This window comes from Gallinula chloropus (assembly GCF_964237585.1).
Source record: "Gallinula chloropus genome assembly, chromosome: 13".
NCBI classification, from domain to species: domain Eukaryota; kingdom Metazoa; phylum Chordata; class Aves; order Gruiformes; family Rallidae; genus Gallinula; species Gallinula chloropus.
In genome coordinates this window covers 16,427,827-16,440,600 of record NC_140098.1, presented here as the reverse complement: position 1 = coordinate 16,440,600, position 12,774 = coordinate 16,427,827, and positions in this window count along the sequence as shown.

Sequence of the window (12,774 nt, the reverse complement as noted above, 5' to 3'; positions counted from 1 at the left end):
GCAACCCAGGAAAAAGCAGACACAAAACACAGAATGCAAACAGAGCTGTTCTTGTACACTGTTCACAACAGAAAACAGGGCAAGATAAGAGGTGGCTAAATTTGTTGACAAAAGTACTATTGTGTGAAAAAAAACCACAAACCTGCTACACAGATTTATTGGATAACTCACAAAATTGTCTCAGATCAGACCAAATTTAAGGGAAACAAGTGGTAGTGGTTAAATTAGCATGGCAACAGATTACATGAATCGGATTTTCAAAGGCCACATTAATTAATTAAATTTCATTAAAATTCTTTTAAGGCTTTGTTGTTGTTCCAATGTGGAACAAAAACAAGACTTGAAACCTTAATAGTTTTCAGGAAACAGAATTATTTCCAGACGTCTCTAACAAGCAAAGATATGAAATGGCAGAACTGAAGTGCTCTCAACAAACAGGAGACCAAACTAAAGCTTAAACATCACGCATTAAGAATGGCCTGTTACATTAAAAAGATACTGTGTTCTAAAAATCATATTGATTCATGCTATTAAAGGTCATGTCTGAGATAAACTTGAAAGCATTATATTGATTAATGACAGTCACGCAGAAGTTGCTGTGTTTTCCCCTTATTAATGGTCCCTATATACGACTGGTAAGAATTAAGTTTACATCCTGAGACCTTCAATACAGAATTATTCTGAAAGTGGTCAAAGTGACCATGACCAGTTAGAGAGTCTCAGTGAGATAGTTTTCAGATAAAGCTATGTATTTTTAAATCCTTTAAAAACTCTCAACCATACCTACCAGGAATCAATTCAGACAAACATATTCTGCCCAGTACCTCTTTCAATCCATAAGTGTTAATGCTAGAACTAGATCAAAGCAATTCAAGAGTCTAGAAATGAAAACAAATATATGCAGATTGCAGTGCAGAAATTCCAGAGAAACAGTTAAAATAGCTAGCCAAGGTACTCAACAGGAGAGTTAAGTGTGGGCTGCCTTCTTTGTTTGTGAAGCAGAACAAACTGAAATACAGCTCTGGTGCTCAGACCTACTTGCTAAAACCACCCTAGAATGATTTCTAGTAGTTACATTGTGTTTTCTATCCATACCTTGGGGATTTTTTTTGGTTGGGTTTGGTTTGGTTTGGGTTTTTTTCCCACAAAAGTCACCTCTCAACAGAACTGTCCTGGCTTTGCCCCAGCCATGGGGCAGCTATTAAGCCATGGATGAAGGCAGCCACACATTAGAGAAATACCTTACAAAATAATAAACTTCACCCCTCTCAAAAACAATAGAAACTTAACTTGGATAAGCAAAGGCCCTCTGTATTCAGATACTTGAAGTTATTCTAACAATTCTAAGATTTTACAGTTAAAAATACAATCTATGCCAATTAAATTCAGTAGCACTTTGGGACATCAACCACTCTTTGTGGTTAAACCTTCAAGAACTCTTCCTGCATAGACGTTTTGAGGTGTTTAAAAGGAATCAACCAAAACTCCAAATTCTGAAGCTTCCTACGGAAGAGAAGTTGGGAATTCCATCCAGCTAGGGTGCAATACCCTCAGAAGGAGAAACGTACAAGCACTTTGCAATCAAGGCAAGTTTTCAGCTGCTCAAATCAACAAGTTACCTTAAATCAGAACAGACATTAACATTCTGAAAAAAATGAATCACTCTGTGTATGTCATGACAAATACAAATTTCAAATCAGTTCTGCAAGCAATTCCTTCAGCATGCAAAAGGAATGGCATAAAATTACTGGATTTGCTTTATTGTATTAGAAGACAACCACAACATTCTTTGGCACAACAGGAAAAACCCACGTACCTCACAACTGTCCTGTTTGTTATTCTGACATCATGTCCTTCCTTTGGGCTATCCTAGGCTATTCACATAGTCATATCTGATGTAATCTGCAAAGACATCATCAACAAACTCATTAGTAATGCACTTTCATCAGGAAAACAGCGTTAAGCACAAACAATAAACACAGATAGTAGTACTATGAGCTGGATAGCCAGATTTTAGCATTACAAACCAATGCAGCCAAAGACCTACTTCTTTTTCCTGTTTGCCTCTCCTATATGACTAAGAGACAGAGTATGCAAAAAAAATATTAATCTTACTTGTCTCCAGAGCTTACAGCAAGGGTTTTGGTAGCAGGTTATTAATAACAAGCACCCAATTATAAATGCTGTGGTAGGCATGTAAGGTAAGATAGGAAAAACTGTTTTAACTCTAATTATAGATCAAGCTACCAATGTAAAATTAAGCAGCTACTTATTCCAGAATCTGTACATAAAAGAAAATGGCCCACAACTATGCTAAAAGGTATACACACTTCAAAAGTTCTCCTTGCTAGAATTCCACCATATAAGCAAATAATTACCATACAACTTGGGATATACAAATCAGTGTAAATACTGAAATGCCAGTGCAAGCTGTTCTAATCATGCTTAATTTCCCAACACAAATATTCTGTGATCTTGAATCACATTGCTTCCTCTTCACAAGGACGTTATACTCAAATCCAACCCAAGCCATGTAACGTGAGTATTAGTAGCTTTAACAGTGTAGAAGTTTTCCTGAAAGAGGAGGAGGAGGAGGAGAAGGAATTTCTTTTCTTTAGAAAACCAGGTACTTCAAAGCTTGAAAAATTTAGCAGTTAACATTTGGAAATCAGCAGGTGGCATCTGGAGCAGGACTGCAGCACAAAACCTTGAGCTAGATGTCTGTTTGGGGAACAGGACAGAAGAGGTGTGGGCCTGAGTTTCTGACTGGAAAAGCCAGTGACCACACGCTGCACAGGAAGCACTGCTGCACTGGTTTCTGGCAAATCATGTTGGGACCTCTGTCTGAACAACAACGCTGGCTGCCGTTGCTGCTCTGCCACCCAGTCCTACTGCTGAAACCCAACATCTGCCTGGCAACACATCCAAGACACAATCAAGGGAGTTTTCTTGGTACAGAATAAAGTTACTAGCTTGGAGTAGGAATTTCAAATTTGTACCTGATTAAATTTGACTGAAGTAATACATAGGTTTGTTTCTTCAGTTGGTTTATTTTTTGATATTTAAAATAAGCTTTGTGGCACGGAAGCTTCACCCTTTTATTTAAAAGGTTAAAGTCATACATTTTGAGAGCAGTACAAGGATTTAACAGCTACAGAAAATAACAAGCTGCTTGCTCCTAAAGGAAGACTTCTGAAATTAGCTTGTTCCAAAAAAGTATTCCAAATAGAATGCTGCTGATGGAATTCTCCCTTACACATTTGCAAATATACCCAATTCAAGGGGAATTACAGTAACACAGACTTCCCCTTTAAATAAAAAGCCTTTTCTTTAAATAAACTCCCATATTCTATTGCCAGGCTAAAAGGCAATGCGAATGCTTATTATGCACCTATAATTACATGAAGTTACTGATTGCTTTCTGTTTTGCTTTCTAAATAAGGTCTTATACAAGTTTTCACAATATTGTGAAATCTGCAATCATTAAGTTGTCATTGAGGTGGCATTGTGTGGAAGCTAAGTAGAAACACAGGAGAAGACAGGTTGAGTGTTTCACATTAATTTGCAATGTCTCCCACCCATTCTCCCAAGTTGAAGATGACAAGTAATAGAAAAAGACATGCTAAGCCTCTGCAGGTGAAATATTACAGTCATGGTAATACTTTGAAATTGTTAAGAGAATTCATTGACAAGGCAGGGACATGATTTGTTCAGTCAGTTCCTTCATCCTGAATGCAGTTGTGTGCAAAGCTTCAGTGTTTGTTGTAGCCTCACCAGTTACTGGTTTTTGTGGAAGTGCCACCACAGCTCAGCTTTTGCAAGAAGAGATTTACTCAGTCTCATGTGATTTCTCCCTCCCTGTTCTCCTCTCCAGCTACCTACACCATTACCCTCCACCTCGGTCCCCTTCAGGGGAAGAGGATCAATGTTTGAAAAGCACTCTGACTTCATGAAAAGCTAGGCATCCCCACCGAGATGCCCACAGCTTCCTTCTACACTACTAATTTATTTGCTTCAATGCCTGTCCTAAGCAAATTTACATAAAGTCTTTGTTGCATACTAAAAGCACAAACCTCCAGGACAAAGCATGACACTTTTCTCTCTAATATGCCCAGCAACAGTTTCTAATTTCACCATTTCAAAATCTTTATCTAGCACTGGAAGATAAAACTAAATTATTCAATGCTTCATGCAGGATGTCATCTGTTTGCACAGGTGATTGTATTAAACCTAAGCTGATGCCATTCTCCTCTTAGGTGTTATCTGAAGTTCTCAGGTTGTCTCATCTGACCTGCACCTCACTGTTAACAAAATGCAGGCTGAAAATGCAGATGTGTTACTGAAATTAAGAGACAAAAAAACCTTTTCAAGAAGTTAATGTTACAAACTCATCATCACTGGAAAAAATGGTCTTGTAAAATGACTGTGCCTGAGATGTTTTTAGTTTTCTAATGGGGCTAAAGAAGATCCACTGTAACAGCAAATCTCCATTCTCTGTTCACTGGAAGAAGGTTACCAAGGGCATTAGGAAGATGAATGATACAACACAACTTTGTATCATGAGGCCCCTGCATCATCAATTAAATAAAATAAAGGGGGCACTTCAGGATTAAGTATTGTCCTTTCCCCTGCTATTTTTTGAGGAAGGAAGGAAAAACGTTGTAGAAAACAGATAATAAATTATAGAGAGGCTAAAAGTCCATTTTTTGGTCACTTTTTCTCTCAAGCTATACAATGGTCAGTTCCTAAGACTCGCTTTAGTTACAAGACAGTGAAGAGAATGCATTTATTTCAGAATCTCTGATTGCATACTGAGAAGTCAATAGCTGCAGGGACACTGGACAGATATTGCACACTGGAATAATAACCCTGCAGAATTTACACAAAACAGATTTAAATCCTACCTAGAAAGCACAGCACTGAGGACAAATCAGAGCCACAGAACTGTAGTCTCACCAAAATGTCACAGTGCAAACAGTAGCTTCAATAACTGTAAAAATTTTACCTAAACTAAGTGGGCAAACCTACAATGCATCCAATTCCATGGGCAATGTGGACTATTCATTGCTGACAGATAAACATCCATCAGATAATATCTCGACATAATCAGGTCTAATTTAAGTGAGTAACCTACTTTTTATTGCAGATACAGGCAATCCAAACTGCAAAGCCATTTATTAAGTAAACTATGGCTTGTCTCAACTCCTCAGTGACTGGTCTAGCAAATGTCACAGCAAACAAATAAAACTACTCCAGTAACTACATCAGCCAGGAGCTGTACTGAAAACCCTTTAGCTCAGCCCCAGCAACAGCCTAGCTCTGTACAAGTGAAATCTGCTAGGTACTACAGCTTCAAGGCTGAACTTCCTCAGCAACCATAATACCTGCAAGGACTGCCAGAGCAGTAAGTGTTCAGAAGAATCCATGATACAACCCCAAAGCGTTACTTACCCCCAAATCTATCCCATACCTTGAGTGAAACAGCTCGTCATCTCTATAAATCCTTGTTGCTTTTGCTCTAACTTGGCTCAGTGACCTGTGACTGTTCAGCCTTGAGAAAAGAAGACTGAGAGGGGTTCTGATCATTGTTTATAAATATCTGAAGTGTGTGAGACAGAGGGAAATGGCCAGCCTCTTCTCAGTGGGCTGTGGGGACAGGACAGGGAACAACAGCCACAAGTTGGAGCACAGGAAGTTCCGCAACAATCTGCAGAACTTCTTCCCAATGAGGGTGAGGGAGCCCTGGGACAGGCTGCCCAGGGGGTGTGGAGTCTCCTTCTCTGGAGATATTCAAGACCTGTCTGGACACCGACCTGTGTGACCTGTCCCAGGGACCCTGCTTGGGCAGGGGGGTTGGACCCGATGAGCTCTGGAGGTCCCTTCCAACCCCTACAACTCTGTGATTCTGTGATATACGTTGTACTGTGCTTGTACCATATTTATCTCATTAATTTCCTGATTATGCCTTGTTGTCCTTTGTATTGACCCCTCTCTGCTTCACTGCAGACATAGGGTGACATTTCACAGCAGAAACATATAAATAATGTGATGCTGTTTACATACACACACTTGGCAACAAATTCATGAGACCATCTTCAGTATTTAAAACAGTCAAGTTTTAAGCTAGTGCAGTGACTCTCCTTATGACAGTCTCTTCCTAAACAGTAGGCCATAGGAAGACACTAGAATTGTTTCTTTTCAGCTCTGAAGAGGGGATACACTTTTAAATAATCTCAGGAAAAGGGTAAATAGAAGAAGTACTAAAACATACGTATGGACGTCTTACTGGGAAGCTGGTCATCTAACTACTTATGTCTTTATTCCAGTAACATCTTTATAAACAACCTCAAACCCAGCAATCAGAATGGAGATTCAAACACGTTATGCAAAATGAAAGGAAACAACAACTATGCATGCCTTCAGAACACATAGTTATAAATATATTAAAGAGGTTTGCTATCAACAAAATCCAGGTAGATTTGTGACATCAAGTCAGTTTTCCATTAAGTAACAAATAACACCTGAGCTGTGAAGGAAAGTATCTTTTTAAGAGCAGATTTCATACAGATCTGGAAGTCCAAGAAAATGTATTTCACAAGACTGCTGCCCAGCAAGCATATACACTATCCGATACATGAAGTGTTCGCTGAGCTACAACAGCAAGGACAGAACACTTCTGGATTAAAGAACAACCTTTACCTGAGAGAAGGACACAAACACCATCTATGTGTGTAATGGCTGGGCTTTATATCTTACTTACTTTGGAACTGGGCCACAAACTCAAGTTCAGATTAGACTCCAGAAAGCTAGATGCTTAAACCAATACCAGCATTGTTATGGAAAACCAAACAGCAACTGGATGCATCACATTCTCCTTTAGAATATAAGTTTTTATTCTGATTTTTGTATGTATCGATACACGGTCTACAGTCACGCTTAATTAAAACCAGATTTGAGTATCATTTACTGCTGGCACTGCAACATCAGGCTGGCAAGCATGTTTTTTTTCTGGCTGTTATTATACATCCATACCCACACATAATTCTTCCTTCCAGGTTCCACAGAGTAATGCTACAGATCAAAGCTGAACTATTTTTACTAACGATTTTCAATACCAATTAAAGGCGTGTTAAAGCCTTTGTTTCAACGGTTACTCACACCAAGCACATACAAAGCCTCACATTTCTTTTATATTCTTCACTTTTTCAGCTGCTACAGAATTCTATCAATTTACATTCCTTAAATTTCTGTCTTCCTAAAAGGCATAAAAAGGAAAACCATCAGGTACACAAGACACAGAATATACTACTTTTAGCAAAACCAAGGAAGTTTTAGTGAGATTAAAAGTATTATAAATTGCTTTTAGCCACAAAGAACTTCCAGCTATTTAACTCTTACCCAAACCCACTAAAATTTTACATCAGTTCCATCTACTAATGATCAGTACAGCTCAGCTCTATCCGTAAAATTTCAAAGCCTGGGAGCATCCACTTCAAAAGTTCTAATTTAAGTCTGTTAATGCAAGCAGTCACAATGCCTTCAACCTAATTACGTCTTCGGCAAAGCGAAGAGTTACATCACTGCAATTCAGCACCCTGATACCATTATACAACTCTACATGCACTGTAGAAAACAGCCAGCGACCGCCCAGCCATTCTTCCCACAGCACCGACCACACACACGCCGTACGACTCTAGCCTCTCGTTTCTCAAAGCATGAGCTATTTGCCTTCCCGCTTCCTGACAGCGCCGTTCTTCCCTTCCTGGGAGTAAGGAAAACGCCGCACAAACCGGCAAAACTCCCCCAGAGCAAGTGCCGGGGCGCTCCCAAAACGCGCTGTGTGACACACGGGCGCTGTTCCCTCCCCTGCCAGCTTCCCACGGCGGCAGCTGAGACTCCCCACCGCAGCTGCGCCGGGGCACAGGGACACCTCCACGCTCTCGTTTCCATGGCTGCTGACAGACACTGATTTAAATAACCCGAAAAGCGGCAGGAGCCCGGCCCCAGCCCTCGAAACGCCCCGCTAAGAGCTGACACCACACAGGGACGGGGACTGAGGAGGCGCCTCAGCCCCACCTGCCTCGGGAGAAGAGGCAGATCCCCGCTAACCTTCGCCGCTCGTCCTTCGCCGGGACTCCACCGGGCCACGGAGCTCCTTCCCCGCGGGGCCCGGACTCCGCGAGGGCCAGGGGAGCGCAAGGAATACCAGCGGCGGCCAGGCCGGGGGGAGCGGCAGCGGGCGCCCTGAGGGGAACGGGCTCCGTGAGGGGAAGGTGGCCCGGGGAGGGAAGGCGGGTAGATTTACCTCAGCGGCGGCGGCCCCGCTGCCCTCTGAGCTGCGGCCGGCGCCGTGCCAGCGGCACGGTGGGGCGAGCCGGGGCCGAGCCCGAGCCCCCGCCGCTGGGCCACCGTCGCCGCCACCGTGCCCGCCGCCGCCGGGCGCTCCGCAGAGCCGAGGACTCCCGGAAGCGGGAAGGGCAGCACCGCGGGAGGCGGAAGCCGGGCGTCCCGCACTGCGCAGGCGCCGCGTCAGACAAACCCCACCCCTAGTGGCGCTGCGCAGGCGCGCAGAGATGGAGGAGGGTGCGGCCCTCTGCGCGCATGCGCGGTTTGAGCGGGACGTCCTTGGACCCCGACCGTCCGGCCCGGGGGAAGATCTGCCAGTGCGCATGCGTGCGGGCGGCTGGCAGGGGGAGTGCGGGGCCGAGCAGTGGCGGGGCTTGATGCGGGAGTTCAGCCGCGCCCGGTAACCGCTCCTCCTCCTCCGCCGCGGCTGCTCGGCGTTCTCCCCCTCGGGTTTTCGAAGAGGTGTGGTTAGCGGGTAAAACCCCATTGACCTTCCGAGGCGCTGCCTCGGTCACCGGCTGCCGCAGAGGGTGCTGAGAGCTGCCTCTGCCTCACGCTCCCCAGGGCAGCACCCAGGGCGTTGGGGTGTACGGCCCGAGGCCATGGTGTTCCTGCTTCCCCGGGGGAGCAGCGCCGTCCCGCTGCCATCCCTCTCCAGTCTTCACCACCAGCAGCACGTCTGCCTCCTCCCGCAGTGACAGTGCAGAGCCAGTGGGGGTTTGCTCCAGTTCTTCCATGCCGAGCTTTCACTTCGTGCCTCCACGCATTTTTGAGGTGGTTCTGGTACAGCCCCTTGTTCAAGGGCGCTCAGGAGGGTGATTTGGCACCTCAGAGCATCTCCTGCGGCTGTCGCCGAATTTTGGCCAACCTAGGCTTTAACATCAGTGGTTAAATTGGAAATGTTTTTATACGGAAGCCCTACTGCATGACACTCGCTCCGAATTTCCCCCTTAGGAAAAATATATACCCGATAGCTTTAGAAATGACACGCAAAATAGCGGACCTTGCCGTGTGCGACCTGAGGGTGCATTTCAAACACATAAAGACAGGAGAGCTGCAGGACAACGGGCAGAAATGATGACAGCCTGGGCACGCTTCTGCGTCCTGTTCTTCTTGCAGCACGAACACCATCTAGTGGGACGCGGGCAGCAAGTGCGGAAAGGGTTGTGTCGCGGATAATCATAGAATCATGGAATTGTAGGGGTTGGAAGGGACCTCAAGAGATCATCGGGTCCAACCCCCCTGCCAAAGCAGCTCCCTAGGACATATCACTCAGATAGGCGTCCAGACGGGTCTTGAATATCTCCAGAGATGGAGACTCCACCACCTCCCTGGGCAGCCTGTCCCAGGGCTCTGTCACCCTCACTGTGTAAAAGTTCTTCCACATGTTGGTGCGGAACTTCCTATGCTCCAACTTGCAGTATAAGTACAATTATCGCAGCTGCCCAGGGGGTCTCTATGTTTCTACCATTATTTTTTCCCTGTGTCTCTACCTTTTCCCTCCCCCTTGTTTCTGAGCTGGAATATTAGGGACTTCAGAAAAGTGGAGGGGGGGGGGGGGGGTGGGGGGTGTTAGAGGGGTATAGTCTTTTATTTGCCAGCAGCTGGGTTTCACATACTAAAAGAAGCCCATCAGTTGATGCTAGTGCCTTTACTGCGCAAACTAAAGTGTGTCAACAGCTGCAGGCACAAAATCGTAAGAGCTGATCTTTCTCTAAAACTCCATGTTTTCCCTTCATATAACTAATATGCCATTTATACAGGAATAAAAACAAAATGAGGAAAAACATTTTTTGGGCGTGCATACTTACTGGGGGGGGGGGGGGGGGCACAGTTCTGATTAGAGTGAGTGTAACCCTTGAGAAAACCAAGTGTAACCCTTGAGAAAACTGAAACAGGTTTGTCTCCGTTGTGCTTTTATCTCAGCATGGCCCATAGGCGACAGTTACCCAGAAGTTACAAAAAAGTTACCAGGTGTTGCATGTTTTTAACAGCAGCCACTAGGCAGGCTCATGCCTGTTGTAACCCTGGAGGATGTGTACTTCTGCAGTTCCCACGCATGTTTTACCAGTGAAAACTTCTACTTCAGAGGAAATTTTGCAATTGTTTGTGGTGGAACTGATGTTTAATAAGGTGTCAGCACAGTGTAACTAGTGCGTTTGTCCACTGGATGGTGCATCACTTATTTCTGCAGCCCTGGGGCATCCGAAGTTGTGCCAGTTGTGCTGGCCATATGACATTGGCAAACTGCATCTCCAGGTGCAACTGCAGAGAGAAAAGATATGTAGACAAGGCAGTTTTCTGACAGTTTTTTAAAGAAACATCACATGTAATGACACGTAACTTAAGTACAGGCTGAAACCAGGAATTTTTCTCCCAGATCTGAACTTTCTTGAAACACAGGCCTGTCTGGGTATCATACTAAAGGTATGAGTCTAGCCATTATTTCTGAATCTAGTACTGAAAATCCAGTTACATTTGCAGCTTTCTGAGTGGGAGAGGCCATGAGGCATTTTTTTTTGTCCTCTCTTGATTTCTGTTCAAACACTGCTGGAGAGCCTGGATAGCTTTGAACAGCAAATACAGTCAGGGCTCATGGCAGAGCAAAGATCTTGAGAACAAGTTTGGACCTCAGAGCTACACTTAACCTGGTTTTGCAAGCCCTTGATTTCTGAGGGCTCTGAAGTCTTTTTTTTTTTTTTTTTTTTTTCTGGTGGAATATAGTCCTAACACACCAGTTGCCTTTGCCAGGAGGCAGGATTTAAACGAGGCACTGGTGTTCAAAGTGTTCCCTGTGCCATGAGAAGGTTGATGTTCTGCATTGCACGTGTTTAAGAGCAAGTTTATGCTAACCAGATATTCTTACATTCAGCTTGCCTTATTGTCTGTACTTTTAGTGCCATGTATCAGTCACAGATCCCTCATTTCCTCCTGAACTTAAACAAATCAGTTGAATATTTTCCTCCCCACATTTTTGCTAAGCATGCAGAGCAGCTCTTGGACATGTTTTAATATGCACAGCACTGTTTTGGCAGTGCTAAAAAACATCACCAGACATGCCAGGACTTTGGTTCTGCTGCAAGTCCTGCTGGCTTAGAACCCATTTCCACAGCAAAATATATTGCCAAGGTAAATTGTTTTCCAGAGATAACTTCAAGTCCTCAAACAAATTACAGAAGAAATGTTGGAACATAATGCTGCACAAAGCAAATTGTTTCCATGCTTCCTATCCTCGTAGGAAGTGAACAGAGCTTATCTCTGGTTTAGATTCCCTACAGACAGCCACAATACCTTCACCCATGTGTTGCTTAGGCTATGGGAGGGTTTGAATACTCCACTTATCAGAGGGAGGTATGAAATATTAATGCCCCATTTATCTTGCCCTCAGAAATGCAAATACTGAAATTCAAGTCATTTGTATAAGAACATTTTGGCAGAGGGAGTAAAGCTGCTCCTGGGTTGCACTGGGAAAAAAAGGAAGAGCTGACAAGAATACATCATTGGCCAGAGGCTCTTAGTGTTCAAGCAGACTGGAGCTGCTGAGAGTTTGGTGATGCACATGTTTGTGAAGTCCCAAAGGTTTGTCACTGGTGTGGATTGTTCCCAACTGAATATTGCTTTGTGTCAATACGCTGGTTAAACTTTAACTGCAAACAAAAGTTAGTTTTCATAAGGCACCCCTTTCACCACCTTTCCCTGTGCTGTGTTGCAGATGCAGGGTGATAACACAGTGACACATCTCATGGCTTTAGACCATTTCCAGTCTCTCCATGAGTAAGAAAGCAACCTTGTTATCTCTCCATCTCTCTGCCTGCTCTTTGTGGTTAACTTTAAGACCTTGAATATTAACTGAAGCAATGGCAACCTACAGACATAAATTTCTGAACCTCACTGCCTTAATTACTGGTGCTTTCTGCTTTTAGTTCCTGCCCTTCTACTTTTGATTTGATGTGGTCCATGGATAGCAATAAAGCAATACAGAAAAGTTGTGCCCAGTCTCAAAAAAATAGGGGGAACTGTGTAAAAATAAGGAAGCTTTTTCAGGAGAACATGAAAAGAACATCTAAGACACTACAGGTTTTGGAAGGATGGATAGAAACATGACCACAGGGGCAGAGTGAGCACACATCGGTGTCAGGAAAAACTAGATGATGGCAAAAAGAGCAGCAGAGCTAAGGAAGTTATCGAATATCAGTTGTACTCAAAGAAGAAAATCGAAATAACCATAAGCATCGATCCCTTAAACACAAACCACAGCAGAGGTGGGGCTGTAACCAAACAGGCACAACTGGGAAAGGGCAGAAGAGCCTACAGTTAACGCTTTTGCAAGTAATGGGGAGACTGCTGGCAAGTCTTGGTGTCTTGAGTGCGAGGGGAAAGGCTGCCGAGCCTTTTCCCTGCCCGCGGGTTGTAGCCGGCAGCAGCAAC